Source organism: Schistocerca gregaria, chromosome 4, assembly GCF_023897955.1.
Source record: "Schistocerca gregaria isolate iqSchGreg1 chromosome 4, iqSchGreg1.2, whole genome shotgun sequence".
NCBI classification, from domain to species: Eukaryota; Metazoa; Arthropoda; class Insecta; order Orthoptera; family Acrididae; genus Schistocerca; species Schistocerca gregaria.
Window position 1 is genome coordinate 719,872,285 of NC_064923.1, and position 14,235 is coordinate 719,886,519.

Consider the following 14,235-nt stretch of genomic DNA (forward strand, 5'->3'; position numbering starts at 1 on the left):
GAAGTTTAGTTTTGTATGTGACAAGTAAGATCGTCGCTTCAGCAGGGGTTGTATGCTTCCCTGAGCCGTCAGCTATGAACTGGCCGGTTGCAGGTTCGAATCCTGCCTCGGGCACGGATGTGTGTGATGTCCTTAGATTAGTTAGGTTTAAGTAGTTCTACGTTCTAGGGGACCGATGACCTCAGATGTTAAGTCCGGTAGTGTTCAGAGCCATTTGAACGATATATATGAACTGGCTGTGTACGTCAAGTAGGGATCGTGGGAGGTGATGTTGATTGCTGGTCGCCGCTGAGGAGCGTCGGCCAAAGCCGCAAGCTGTATCCCGCTCTGGTAGCTCAGACGTGTTTCGTTCCCAACTCCTTTGTGGGCCTGCGTTCAAACTGACAGTTACGTTTCTAATGTCGTCACCTCTCGGACCTGGCAAGACTGGCTGCCGGACTTACTAACAAATTAGACCGTTTCCAGAATGAGATTTTCACTCTGCAGCGGAGTGTGCGCTGATCTGAAACTTCCTGGCAGATTAAAACTGTGTGCCGGACCGAGACTCGAACTCGGGACCTTTGCTTCTCGCGGGCAAGTGCTCAACCATCTGAGCTACCTAAGCACGGCTCACGACCTGTCCTCGCAGCGTCAATTCTGCCAGTACCTCGTCTCCTACCTTCCAAAGTTCACAGAAGCTCTCCTGCGAACCTTGCTGCACTTGCCCGCGGAAGGGAAAGGTCCCGAGTTCGAGTCTCGGTCCGGCACACAGTTTTAATCTGCCACGAAGTTTCAAATTAGATCGTGCCATACTGTTCCCCGTACAAGGTATGACCTTCCTTTTGGTCCAACAAAAATTAAATCTTATGACTAAACTCTCCCTAAAGACGGGTTCATCTTGTCTATCCTGGCCAAGACCACTCTACCCCTGTACCATAAGGTTCAATAAAAATATTTCACCACCGCCTCACACTAAACAACGTTTTCATCGCACTTTCATTGGAGAATGATAACAATGGCTTTAATTTCTTTATCAAGTGAGTATTGTTCAGCGGCATGGCTCGATAATTCACACACCCACAGAGTGAACGTTCAACTTTGACTGGCCATTCACATTTTACGTGGTAGAGATAGCAAAAAGTACATTGCATGACATAAAAAAGTGAAGCTCCCATAAGGGGAAGAGGAAACGTCACAAGTTAAGAGGGTGTGTGATATCACTGCAGTGATTACAACGTCGAGTCAGATTAATAAAGGAATTGATAGCATGAACCCATTGATCAGCAAGACGTTACACGCCCTCTGCACTGCAAAGGTGAACCGATTCGGCTGGGAATGGGGTCGTACAGTCGTTGTATCCTCCCCTGAGGTAGCCTGGCTCATCTCTATTGTAACTGGCCCCCAATCTCCTGGATACTGAGATAGAGGTGACATCTGAACTGATGTCACATACGTGGACAGATATGGGGATCTGTCTGGTCATAGGAGTACCTTAACGTCACACAGACAGTCCATAAAGACAACAGCCGTGAGTGAACGAGCTTTACCCTCGACATAGGAATCACACAGCCATCCTGTTACAAATAACTATTTGGCACATAGGTTCCGACGTCTCTAAGGGCGTCTTCATGAGAACGCAATTTTAAGGAACCGTAGAATTACATAGCGGGAAAGCAATGGTCAGAATTAAGAGCAGATGTGCTCAAGTCAGAAAATAAAACACAACACTTTCCAGCATTTGGTATGTGTGCCTAGCTAGGTACAACAGACAGATGTCCCCATCTGGCCATCCACATTTAGGTTCTCCGTGATTTCCCTAAATCGCTCCAGGGAAAAGTGACTATAATTGCTACGGCTAGGGCGCGGCAGATTTCCTTCCCCCATCCTTTAGCAATTCGAGGTTGCGCTCCGTCTTTAATGACGGTGCTGTCAACAGGACGCTGAGCTCCAGTCTTCCTTCTTTCTTTTTGTTCTCACGCTGTCAAACATCGCGTCACTAACATATCCGAATGCCTCACATATCTCGATATTGGGTGATTCGACCAGCTGGCCAAACGGAGAACCACAATGAGCCCCCTTTCAAAGTCAGTTGCTGACTATGCTGTCTCACAAGAGTATGCTTCATCTCCGTGCTCTCTACATCTACATCTACATCTACGCGATTTCTCTGCTATTCACAATAAAGTGCCTGGCGGAAGGTTCAATGAACCACCTTCATACTGTCTCCCTACCACTCCACTCTCGAACGGCACGCGGGAAAAACGAACACTTAAATTTTTCTGTGCGAGCCCTGATTTCTCATATTTTATCCTGATGCTCATTTCTCCCTATGTAGATGGGTGCCAACAGAATGTTTTCGCAAAAGGAGGAGAAAGCCGGTGACTGAAATTTCATGAGAAGATCCCGTCGCAGTGATAATTCAATATGTGATGCTGTTCATCCTCTTATATACCCTAACAGACCCAGTAACAAACTAATGGACTCTGGTGCCCGTTTTACCTGTCAGACACAACTGCAGCTCTAATAATTTGCATGCTCATCAATAGTGTGCACACATACAAAGTTACATCGACATCCGGCCATGTCTCCTGGATGTTTTACTGCTCTCAGTGCTGGGCGAGTCTCCTTTTGTTCCAAAAGGGCAGCCACCTTAATTTGCTGTCGCCTGCTCAGCTATGGACTCTATCCATTAGCACGACCATCTTAGTTTTTTATGGGCTGGTTTTCCTATTCGGTGGCCAGAGATAACTGGCTGTCAAATTATTGGTTGAACTGGCATAATATGATTGTTCTCTTAAGCCTTGTGCCTGTGATCAGACTTTAGCTACTGAACTGCTCCTCCCCTACTGCCCTGTGGTTGCACGCAGAGAAGCCGCCACCACTGCCGCTGCCTCCTCTCCTACCACACCGACTGCTTAGCAGGGACCAACATATTTTGCGCGCCCTCCACGCTTCTGCATACGTCTTGGTGCTCAGTAATGTAACTCCACCTCAAATGAAAAGACAGCAAGCTCTGGCTCGGTGATGGACAACAATACAGAAGAAACAGTTTCTTTCCAAATGTGATGCAATTCGGCGAGTTTGTACAATACGACTAAAATCAAGCTGGACACCCGCCCTGAGACTTTTAGCTAGCACTTTCAATCCCGTGGCTGCATGAAAATCGGAGTGGTTATCTTCACCCCAGTCAAATATCCAGTATCAAACTCAGGGGCTTCAGTCTCCCTCGTGTCATCTAGTCGAACTGATTAAGCTGTGGCACTGTGGGAGTAGCTGCTACCCTGTACAACTGGGGACAGCGAGACTCTCCAAGCTGTGGCGGCAGCGAGGTGGTGCTGGCGGTGATTCAGCTGCCCCTGCCACTGTCGATTTATGCAACCTGCTATGTAATAAGTTGTCTTCATAAGCAACGCGCGAGATTTTCATAGTTTGTTGTTTGCTACAGGTAAAGTGTTAGTCCTACAGATAAAAATGAACAGGATCTTTTTGTAGGAAATTTGTTGCTGTTGTTGTGGTCTTCAGTCCTGAGACTGGTTTGATGCAGCTCTCCATGCTACTCTGTCCTGTCCAAGCTTCATCATCTCCCAGTACCTACTGCAACCTATATCCTTCTGAACCTGTTCAGTGTTTGTTCGTCTCTTGGACTCCCTCTACGATTTTTCCCTCCACGCTGCCCTCCAACACTAACTTGGTGATACCTTGATGCCTCAGAATATGTCCTACCAACCGATCCCTTCTTCTAGTCAAGTTGTACCACAAACTCTTCTTCTCCCCAATTGTATTCAATACCTCCTCATTACAATGAAATGAACACCCTTAGCTGCTTACAGGCGTTGACGTACGTCAACGGGGACAGATGAAAATGTGTGCCCCGACCGGGACTCGAACCCGGGATCTCCTGCTTACATGGCAGACGCTCTATCCATCTGAGCCACCGAGAACAGAGAGGATAGCTCGACTGCTGGGATTTATCTCTGGCAGGCCTCCCGCGAAACCCACTTTCTCATCGTATTGTCCCGCACTGCATTCGTAGTGCCCCCGCCCACTATACTCATTACTCACGGCGCGTTTCCGATTCCCCTTAAGAGTTCGGGCGCTGTTTGTGCATTCACACAGAAGAAGAAGATGGTCAAGTGGCCGGTGAGCCTTAACTATATACATACTAAGACGGTATCTGTTCTTTCGGAGATACCATCTTAGTACATATACGTCCTCATTAGTTATGTGATCGATCCATCTAATTTTCAGCATTCTTTTGTAGCACAACATTTCGAAAGCTTCTATTCTCTTCTTGTCTAAACTATTTATCGTCCACGTTTCACTTCCATACGTGGCTACACTCTATACAAATACTTTCAGAAACGAATTCTTGACAAATCTATACTCGATGTTAACAAATTTCTCTTCTTCAGAAATGCTTTTCTTGCCGCTGCCAGTCTACATTTTATATCCTCTCTACTTCGACCATCATCAGTTATTTTTCTCCCCAAACAGCAAAACTCATTTACTACTTTAAGCGTCTCATTTCCTAATCTGATTCTCGCAGCATCACCAGATTTAATTCACTACATTCCTTTATTCTCGTTTTGCTTTTGTTGATGTTCATCTTATATCCTCCTTTCAAGACACTGTCCATTCCGTTGAGCTGCTCTTCCACGTCCTTTGCTGTCTCTGTAGGAAATTTAATGTAGTTAAATTTTGTACTGGGATAGGTTTTCGCTAGAGAGCGTGGATTTCGAGTTATTTAAGAAAAACATACAAAAGTGACATTCGTATCCACCACCACCGTTACACTCAGGCCCCGTCGTATGTTGTTCATGGCACTCCCTCCTATCACTGTACAAACATTTATGACTGTACGAATCATTTCCCACAATCGAACTTTTTTGGTCTTCATTGACTGGCCTCATTACGCCACCGGCTTAGTCGAGCACTTGTTGTTGTTGTTTGTTGTGGTCTTTAGTCCCGAGACTGGTTTGATGCAGCTCTCCATCCTACCCTATTCTGTGCAAGCTTCTTCATCTCCCAGTACCCACTGCAGCATACATCCTTTTGGATCTGCTTAGTGTATTTATCTCTTGGTCTCCCTCTACGATTTTTACCCTCCACGCTGCCCTCCAATACTAAATTGGTGATCCCTTGATGTACGTTTCCCATGAATAACTCGAAACCCTTGATGCCTCAGAACATGTCCACCAACTGATCCCTTCTTCTTGTCAAGTTGTGCCACAAATTTCTCTTCTCCTCAATCCTATTCAATACCTCCTCATTAATTACGTGATCTACCCATCTAATCTTCAGCATACTTCTGTAGCACGACATTTCAAAAGCTTCCATTCTCTTCTTGTCCAAATTATTTATCGTCCATATTTCACTTCCTTACATGGCTACACTCCATACAAATACTTTCAGAAACGACTTCCTAACACTTAAATCTATACTCGATGTTAACAAATTTCTCTTCTTCAGAAACGCACCTACAAATTGTGAAATTTACGTTTACGTTTACCAAATATTTTTGTGAATTTTAACAGCGTAAAATAAACAATTACATTGTGTATTTGTCAAGCCTTCCCAATGCGAAACTGTGCTTTTAATGGTTAAGTTTGGGTCGTGTTGTCAACGTAATTAGTTTTAGCATAATGTTTACCGAAGTTGTTTGTGTTTCAGTACTCTCACGGGCAGGTTTAAATTAATAATCTCAACGAAATAGCCGACTGTACTGGCGGTGTAATGACCCAGTCGATGAGACCGAAAAAGGTCGAATGTCGCGAACAGATTGTGTCATCGGAAATTTATGAATGGTAGTAGGAGAGAGTGCCACGGACAACATATTTTCTAGAAATACTGAATGCTCAGGGAGGAATGTGGGGATGAAGGTGCAACTAAAAGGAATAACTCGAAACCCTCAGCCGAAAACGTGTCGCAGTGCATAATTTAACTGCATTCCATTTCCTACAAGAAGATCCTGTTCATTTTTTCTGTAGGACTAATAGTTTGCGCTTAGCGGGCGAGTGAATGCCGCGTGAATTATGAACGCCTGTTATGACATGTGGGTCACATAAAGAGACAGCAGCAGGGGTTTCTGAATCTATCTGTGAAGTTCAGGACTGCCACTTGCGTGCTTTTGCCGGATCACAAGAGCAACATCGAACTGGCTCTAAAGCACTTGAGCTGTTGGAAAACTTGCATACTGATCTTTTACTTGTTTCCCTTTTGTTTGTTTTATTGTCTGTAATTTATTTCTATATAACTGTAAATGAACTCATCCTTATCGATGTTATTAAACGGATTAAAAAAAAAAAAAGAGCGAGATGGCGCAGTGGTTACCACACTGGACTTGCATTCGGGAGGACGACAATTCAAACCTGCGTCCGGCCATCCTGATTTAGGTTTTATGTGATTTCCTTAAATCACTTCAGGCAGATGCCAGGATGGTTCCTTTGAAAGTGCACGGCCGATTTGATGTCCCAGCCTTCCCTCGTCCTATGGGACCGATGACCACACTGTTTGGATCCCTTCCCCAACCAACCAACCAAACGCCCAAAAAGTGCACAGTCTCATTTGCTGTTTTCCCATATAATTGCTTTCTGGGACAACCAAAATCTGATTTTCAATATTTCAGATAATTACTGTCCCAATTTAAAAATTTTGGACGTTATCATAATATACTCATTAAGCAATATTATCTTGTGTCAATGGTTCAACACAATAATAAATGTTGAAGCTAGGAACTGCGTTTACGTACGTCTCGAATCAGCGCAACTCAAGGCGTGCATATTACACAGATTATACAGAGCGTGACGCCAACGGCCTTGCCGCAGTCGTAACACCGGTTCCCATCAGAGTACCGAATTTAAGCGCTGTCGGGCTGGGCTAGTACTTGGATGGGTGACCATCCGGTCAGCCGAGCGCTGTTGGCAAGCGGGGTGAACTCAGCCCTTGTGAGGCAAAGAGCTATTTGATTGAGAAGCTGCGACTTCGGTCTCGTAAACTGACAAATGGCCGGGAGAGCAGTGTGCTGACCGCATGCCCCTCCATATCCGCACCCAGTGACGCCTATGGGCTGAGGATGACACGGCGGTCGGTCAGTACCGTTGGGCCTTCATGGCCTGTTCGGGAGGGGTGTAGTTGAGCATATAGAGGCTGACAATATTGAAATACATGAAAAAAACGTAAATTAGTAGCAAACTACGGCGTGCACATGCTTTATTTAACATGCAGACGACACTACAGATATTTGGATTCAGACTATGACATATTCGATATGCCTGCCATCATTGGCGATGATATGGCGCAGACGAATAACGAAATTTTGCATGAGCCGCTAAAGTGTCGCAACATCGATGCTGTCGATGACCTTCTGAACGGCTGCTTTCAGCTCAGCAGTGGTTTTTGGGTTATTGCTGCACACCTTTTCTTTAATATAGTCCCACAAAAAGGAGTCGCATGTGTTCAGATTCGGAGGATATGGCAGCCAATCGTGACTCATGCCAGTGACCTCTCGGTACCCCAGAGCCAGAATGCTGTCCCCAAAGTGCTCCTTCAGGACATCAATCACTCTCCTCCTTCGATGGGGACGACCTCCGTCTTGCACGAACCACATCTTGTGGAAATCGCGGTCACTTTGGATAATGGAGATGAAATCATCTGCCAAAACGTTCACGTACCGTCCGGTAATCACCGTGCCATTAAGGATTATCGCACCGATTATTCCGTGTCTATACATTGCGCACCACACAGTCTCCCGTTGTGGGTGAAGAGACTTCTCGATCGCGAAATGCCGATTCTCAGTCCTCCAAATGCGCCAATTATGTTTATTGACGAACCCATCCAAATGAAAGTGGGCTTCGTCGCTAAACACCGATACTAATTGCCATCATACCCCCTGGCCAACCCTGCAGTCTGAACGTCTTAACGCAAACTGTCCAGAAGTTATGACGATTTTGTTTCACATATTTCTATGATTGCCGCGCTGTACTTCCAGTCTTTGAGAATGAGCGTACTTGCGACTTCCGACAAACTTTAGACGTAATTTAAAATCTTTAAGAAAATTTTCTCACCGACCTTCGAAAAAGGTTTATAGCTTACTATGTTTTCCTTGTTCATGCAGTAAAACTTCAGCGTCACACATGATGTTTCAATTTACTATTATTGTACTACCACCTACGTTCGCTACACATTTTGCAGACGGTATTCAAATAGGCGACTGAATGTACCTTCAAAATTGTATCACTGTACGACACATAGTTTGGAAGATATGACGGCCTAAAAAGTGGGATGCGTGGAAAACTAGCTTTACTGACAACGAAACAAAATTTCTCAGACTAAATTGATCCAGTGTTCGAGAATGAGTGAATTTAGCGCCGTCCAACAAACTGAACGTAATATGAAAACTTCTGCAAAAAAACCTTTATTTACGGCCACACAAACTAACGAAAGGAAAAACAGTTTATCGCTTACTAAATGTCCGTTGTGCATGCCGAAAAACTTCAGCATTAAGCGGTTTTGGTTTTGACATTTTCATTAGGCTATGGGTGAATAATCAGAGGCTAATTAAACACTGACAGTAACAAAGTCATTCTGGCTCATTTTCTTTATAATGAAAGGCGTGCTTAAACAAACTTAAGGTATTACGTACTTCCATTTCACGGTAATAATGATATCCATTACTTTAGTTTTTTCGATTATGCAAAGTATGGTCCCACTGCAGAAAGCTATGCCTCGAAATCATAAACTTTTGCTCTACTGATGTAAAATATTCTGCCGAAATTAAGTGATTGTACAAAAATGTAAATGGCCAGTTGTTGTCTTGCCCAGTACCAATGTCACATTAAACAATCTGTTTTGATATACAGTTTTTGGTTGATAATGATATACAACATGATTCTACGTAGCAGTTTTGATTTTTTTCAGACATTCTTTACAAGCTTGAAAAAGTAAGATTTTCCACTTTTCGTGATATGTTGCTTTAAATTTGATGGTTCTGTTTTCCTTTCTATGTTTTTATTTAACTTTGCAATAGACTTTGGAGTGAATCTCATATCTGCTACATCCCCCATTTTCTTTGATATACGGCTGGTCCCGGCGGAGGTACGAGTCCTCCCTCGAGCATGAGTGTGTGTGTGTGTTTGTCCTTAGGATAATTTAGGTTAAGTAGAGTGCAGGTTTAGGGACTGATGACCTTAGCAGTTAAGTCTCATAAGATTTCACACACATTTGAACATTTTTTTCTTTGATATACACTTTTCTCCCAGGACAGTCAACATTACAATTGCAAATAGTTCAGTTCATAACCAGAAAAAAAGCACTCGGTCTTCAGCCCACAACTGACCCATCGGGACCATGCGACCGCCGTGTCATCCTCAGCTGAGGATGCAGATAGGATGGGCGTGTTGTCAGCACACCGCTCTCCCGGTCGTTATGATGGTTTTTTTTGAACGGAGCCGCTACTATTCGGTCGAGTAGCTTCTCAGTTGGCATCACGAGGATGAGTGCACCGCGAAAAATGGCAACACCTCATGGCAGCCCGGATGGTCACCCATCCAAGTGCCGGCCACTCCCGAAATCGCTTAACTTCGGTGATCTGACGGGAACCGGTGCATCCATTGCGGCATGGCCGTTGCTTCATAAACAGATAAAAAGAATAAGTCCGTTCTGATGGCAGCGTGTTTCGTGTGTTGAATCTCTTTATTCCAGTGAAAACTCAAAATCGCCAAAAATGTGTTGTTTAAGGTTCTGCGGCTCGAACCATAACGGTTTTACATCCTTAGTGTCAAATATTTAACATGTTAACTCATCTATGAAGTAATTAGGCGTTCGGACACATTGTGTTCGATTCCTTAGAGAATCCGAGTGGGGGAAGAGGGGGAGGGGAAGGGGGAGACTCGCTAGTGATTTTCCACGCTAAAAAAATCACACGTATATTCGGTATGAAATACTTCAGTGCGTCTGGCAGTGTGGTGCTGTTACCACGGCGTCAGAGTTTATGTTTACTGGTAGCACCTACATCACAAAAATCCCACGCAGCGAGATGCAGAGCTCGCCGGCCCGTGGGCTGCTGAAGCAAAAAAATGCCGATATTTACTGCGGCGCGCACGCGGGAATCCCAGCAAGCCTCCCCTGGCCGCGGTGTTTATAAAGGCGCTGTCCCATTACTTGAACACATTATGCGCTGATTCCATCTGGCAGGTGCACCGCGTCTGTGCTAACCGGCGCAAGTTTCATAAGGCGGCCGACTTTTGTTTTAGACGCGAGCATTAAGTACGAGTACCCCGTAATTTTCGTTCAGGACGTTACCGCTATCGTTTCCGGCTCCTAATAAACAGCTCACCTGATAAAGAGCATTATACCGGAGGCATTGTGCTGCGCGGGCTGGCCCTTCTAGGCCATCGCATCAGCATTCAGCCCGAAAAATAACAGCCCTCTCATTGTGACTAGCGCATACTAATTTAATACGGCTCGTACATTTAATATTGGAACTCCGCCTAGGTTGTAAAGCGCTCGTTAAGGCAGCCGAAGACAGCGCGGCCCCTGTTATAAAGCACGGACGGAATGCCCAGTTATAAATCAGGAGCTTGCGCCGTAGCTCAAGCGGCGACGAGCCGGGGATAAAGATGTCCCCTCTGAGGAGAAGACGGCGTTTCTCCCCGCTGTGTCCACATCACAGCCGCTGAAGGAATCAGTCGGCAAAATTAACGACATCACCGAGTGTAAACGTCTCATTTTGAGAAGACTGCTTATCGACGTCTTACAGCACGACATCTGTGCATGTATCACGGGCAGTCGCCTGAACTTTCCGAGTGGCGTCGATCTAACAGTGAGCGTCTCTCTGGAAATGTTCGGTTGACGAGTGACTATGTAAAGTATTCAAATCATCTAATGACTTGCTGATAAGTGGAAACTACACTGGATTGCGAGACTTAAGGACGAGAGCAACTTTCGTGTACTGTATCATTGCCTAGTAACATATGTAAGATGGCGTGGTCTCCTGACCTTCATTTCCTACACATTCCGACCTCACCGTCGTATTCTGCGCATCAAGGCGTTTCATTCGCACCCAAACTCGATAGGGTAGAATCAATTTTACGTATTTCCATTTAATCGATATGCAAGTGCCGGCCGCGGTGGTCTCGCGGTTCTAGGCGCTCAGTCCGGACCCGTGCGACTGCTAGGGTCGCAGGTTCGAATCCTGCCTTGGGCATCGATGTGTGTGGTGTCCTTAGGTTAGTTAGGTTTAAGTAGTTCTAAGTTCTAGGGGATTGATGACCACAGATGTTAAGTCCCATAGTGCTCAGAGCCTTTTTTTATATGCAAGTCTAATAAATAAATCACAAGTGCGCACCGAGATTAAAAAGTACACAAACATTCAAGACACGACGGCCAAAGGAGTTTTTGTTCAGCGGAGGAAACCAGCTCGCTGGGAAGTCCGTAGGAGGGTGGGTTAGCACGCAGCTGCACCGGCCAGCTGACCGCTCGGGGACCAAAACAGTTTTTGCCAGAGAAAAGGGATATTGGCCTGTGTGTTCATCTTAAAAGCAAAACCCACTGTATTGTTTGGCAGAGCCCGGACGTAGTGAGTTCTCACAAGTGGACAGCAAACGCGTAATGCAGATGCTATATATTTCCGGATTGGTCGGCTTAGCCCTTCTCCCGTATGTAAGAGTAACGCTGATTGGTTGACTATTTCTGATGCAATGAGCTGGAGGAGTGAGGGAAAGACAACAGTTGATATACCCTTTCGCTTTTTGCGTGGAGGGAAGTCGTTCCAGTGGCGCTCTTGTAGCAGGAACACACAGTGTGAGCGAGTGCACTCGTGCGTGTATGCAGAGAGTGAGGAACAAATTCTCTACTCAGTACTGCACTGAGAGAGCACCTCTGTCGCTAGCGAATCAGAGTGATACTCCACATTGAGTCGCTCGTGATTAAGCATTTGTTCACTGTGTTGGCCGCGACACTTAATGAGAGGTGAGAACACAGAGTATTAGCGCCTGCGAGCGAATATTGAGTGGCATCGCGGTGGACTGGTTATCTGACCGGTGTACCACGCCAATAGTTAGACTAGGGGCAGATAGGAGTCCTTGACTTCAGCAAGATGCAGTGAGAGTTCGATTGGCAAAGGTCAATCCAGATAGAAAGATATAGTTTTGTTATTTTTCAGCGGCGAACGACGCAGGCAGCAGTCGTCGCAGCTCACGGTATTGTGCGCTACAGCGTACGCTAGCCTCATCTTTCCTCCATTGGAAATAACCTACTTCATTCATGTCACTCCATTGCCACAGCCTCGACTGTACTTAGAAAAATTCAATCTGATAATTATTCAAGTTGGGTAGGCGCGGCTCTGACATTCTGCCAAGTAAATAACATTCTTAAAGAAAAGGGATAAAAGAGTTTCCCCATACTTTATATATAAATGTAATTAACAGGATTCCTATCCATAAGAGGTAACCTCCTATTCCGAAACGAACCCGGATATTTGTGTATCAGTTTATAAATAAAAGTTTCATTTGATTTTTTAAATTTTGCAAATAAATAATATTTTCCGTTCGTTTAATGTTTTTCTTACACTAACCAGCAATACTCCAATACCCAAGTATCCCACCAGTTACGTAAGAAAATAGAATATTTTTGTGTCTTTTCCTTACCGCGGACGACTCCAGAAGATATTTATTGCTGACAGTTTTTCAGGCATTTCCTTTTGGTACGTTAGGAGCGTGTGTGACATCTGTAGACGTGTGGGGTGTAAATTGCTTCTTGCAGGTGCCAAAGGGTACTTGTCAGATCAATCCGTTGCGGAACTCGTCAACATAACACCCACACACTGACACATAGCTTGATTAATCTTCCATCATACATAGAAAGAACTGCTACAGTATAGTCCAGAAGCTAAGTGAAAGAAGTACGCAATGAGACGAACAGAAATTACGTTTTTATTCGAAGAAAATGATTGCACTGAAGCCACAGCAATTTATGATGGTCCCGTGGGCATTGCAAAAGGAGGTAAATGGTTCTTAATAGGGCGTGTGATCACCACCGATGACAACGCATCTTCTGCAACGTGATCTGACGCTAGCGTTGAGGTTGGTAAGGAGTTCCTCCACCAGCGCAGCTGACAATTGCTAGATGGTCGTCACTGCAATAAGACTAACCAAAGCATCCCACGTATGCTCAATGGGATTTAAGTCGGGAGAAGGGGAAGGAGAGGCTATTCACCCAATATCTTCTCGTTCCAAGAGCTCTTCCACCTGTACCGCGCGACGCGATCGCTCAATATCACCCATAAAAACGACTTCAGGGCCGAATGCACTCCTTGAACGAAGCTCGTGGGGAAGGAGTGCAGTATCGCAAGAACGTCGACCGGTGAGTGAGCCGTGTTCAAAGGTTTTGATGTCAGTACTCTCATGCGCCATAATGTCTCCCCAGTACCGTAACACCTCGACCACCAGAACTATCATGCTGGACGATGTTCCCGGGTGCATTACGTGTTCTCACATCCCGCCATATAAGGGCAGGTCGGTTCAAATGGCTCTGAGCACTATAGGACTTAACATCTATGGTCATCAGTCCCCTAGACTTAGGACTACTTAAACCTAACCAACCGAAGGATATCACACAACACCCAGTCATCACGAGGCCGGGGCAGGTCCAGAATCAGTACTCGGATTGAACTTGCTGCCATCCGACAGGTGTGGTATCGTAGCCAGACTGCTTATACATTTTGTGTTCCTCATGGAGTACTACGAGTGTACGAAGTTTTCAGTAAATCCGCGTTCCAAACGACGTGGCCTCCCCTTGTTAGACTTTCGGAAATGCTGCCGCCCTTGGCCCGACAGCCAACGACCGTGCCCTTTTGTATATCAGATACATCGCTCCTTTTCCCCATTACGACGACGACTTCAGTATTTTCCGCTTCCCACCCACGGCACGCTTTATATACCCTGCATTGCTAGTGCTGCCACGTGGCGTCTGTGAGTACTTATTGCACGTTGACGTCGAACCTATGTGTTGGTCACATTAATGTGACCACATTAATGAGCTGCACATACTAGGGATAGTTATTAATGCAAAAAAAATTGTTTGAATTTGGTATGACTGACGTTGAAGTACGTCCAGCGAAGGAAAATTCAGGCCAGTTGCAAGAGGCCTAAGGAACGGGCTAAAGTGCTTTTTACATTCGCGGATGCCGTTGCAGATCCGCGCATCTCTTTTCTCTTATCCGCGCAGAACCCTAACTAAGACTTTAAGGCGTACTGGGAT

At 45.3% G+C, this 14,235-nt stretch overlaps 1 non-coding gene and 1 pseudogene across 1 annotated transcript; one reads left to right on the forward strand and one right to left on the reverse strand.

The window, feature by feature from the left end:
* Positions 1 to 3,846: 3,846 nt before the first annotated feature.
* Trnat-ugu (transfer RNA threonine (anticodon UGU)) lies at positions 3,847 to 3,921 on the reverse strand. Its single transcript has one exon. It is a non-coding gene; the product is annotated as a tRNA-Thr (tRNA).
* Positions 3,922 to 6,784: 2,863 nt separating this feature from the next.
* LOC126268268 (5S ribosomal RNA) lies at positions 6,785 to 6,902 on the forward strand (annotated as a pseudogene).
* Positions 6,903 to 14,235: the final 7,333 nt, after the last annotated feature.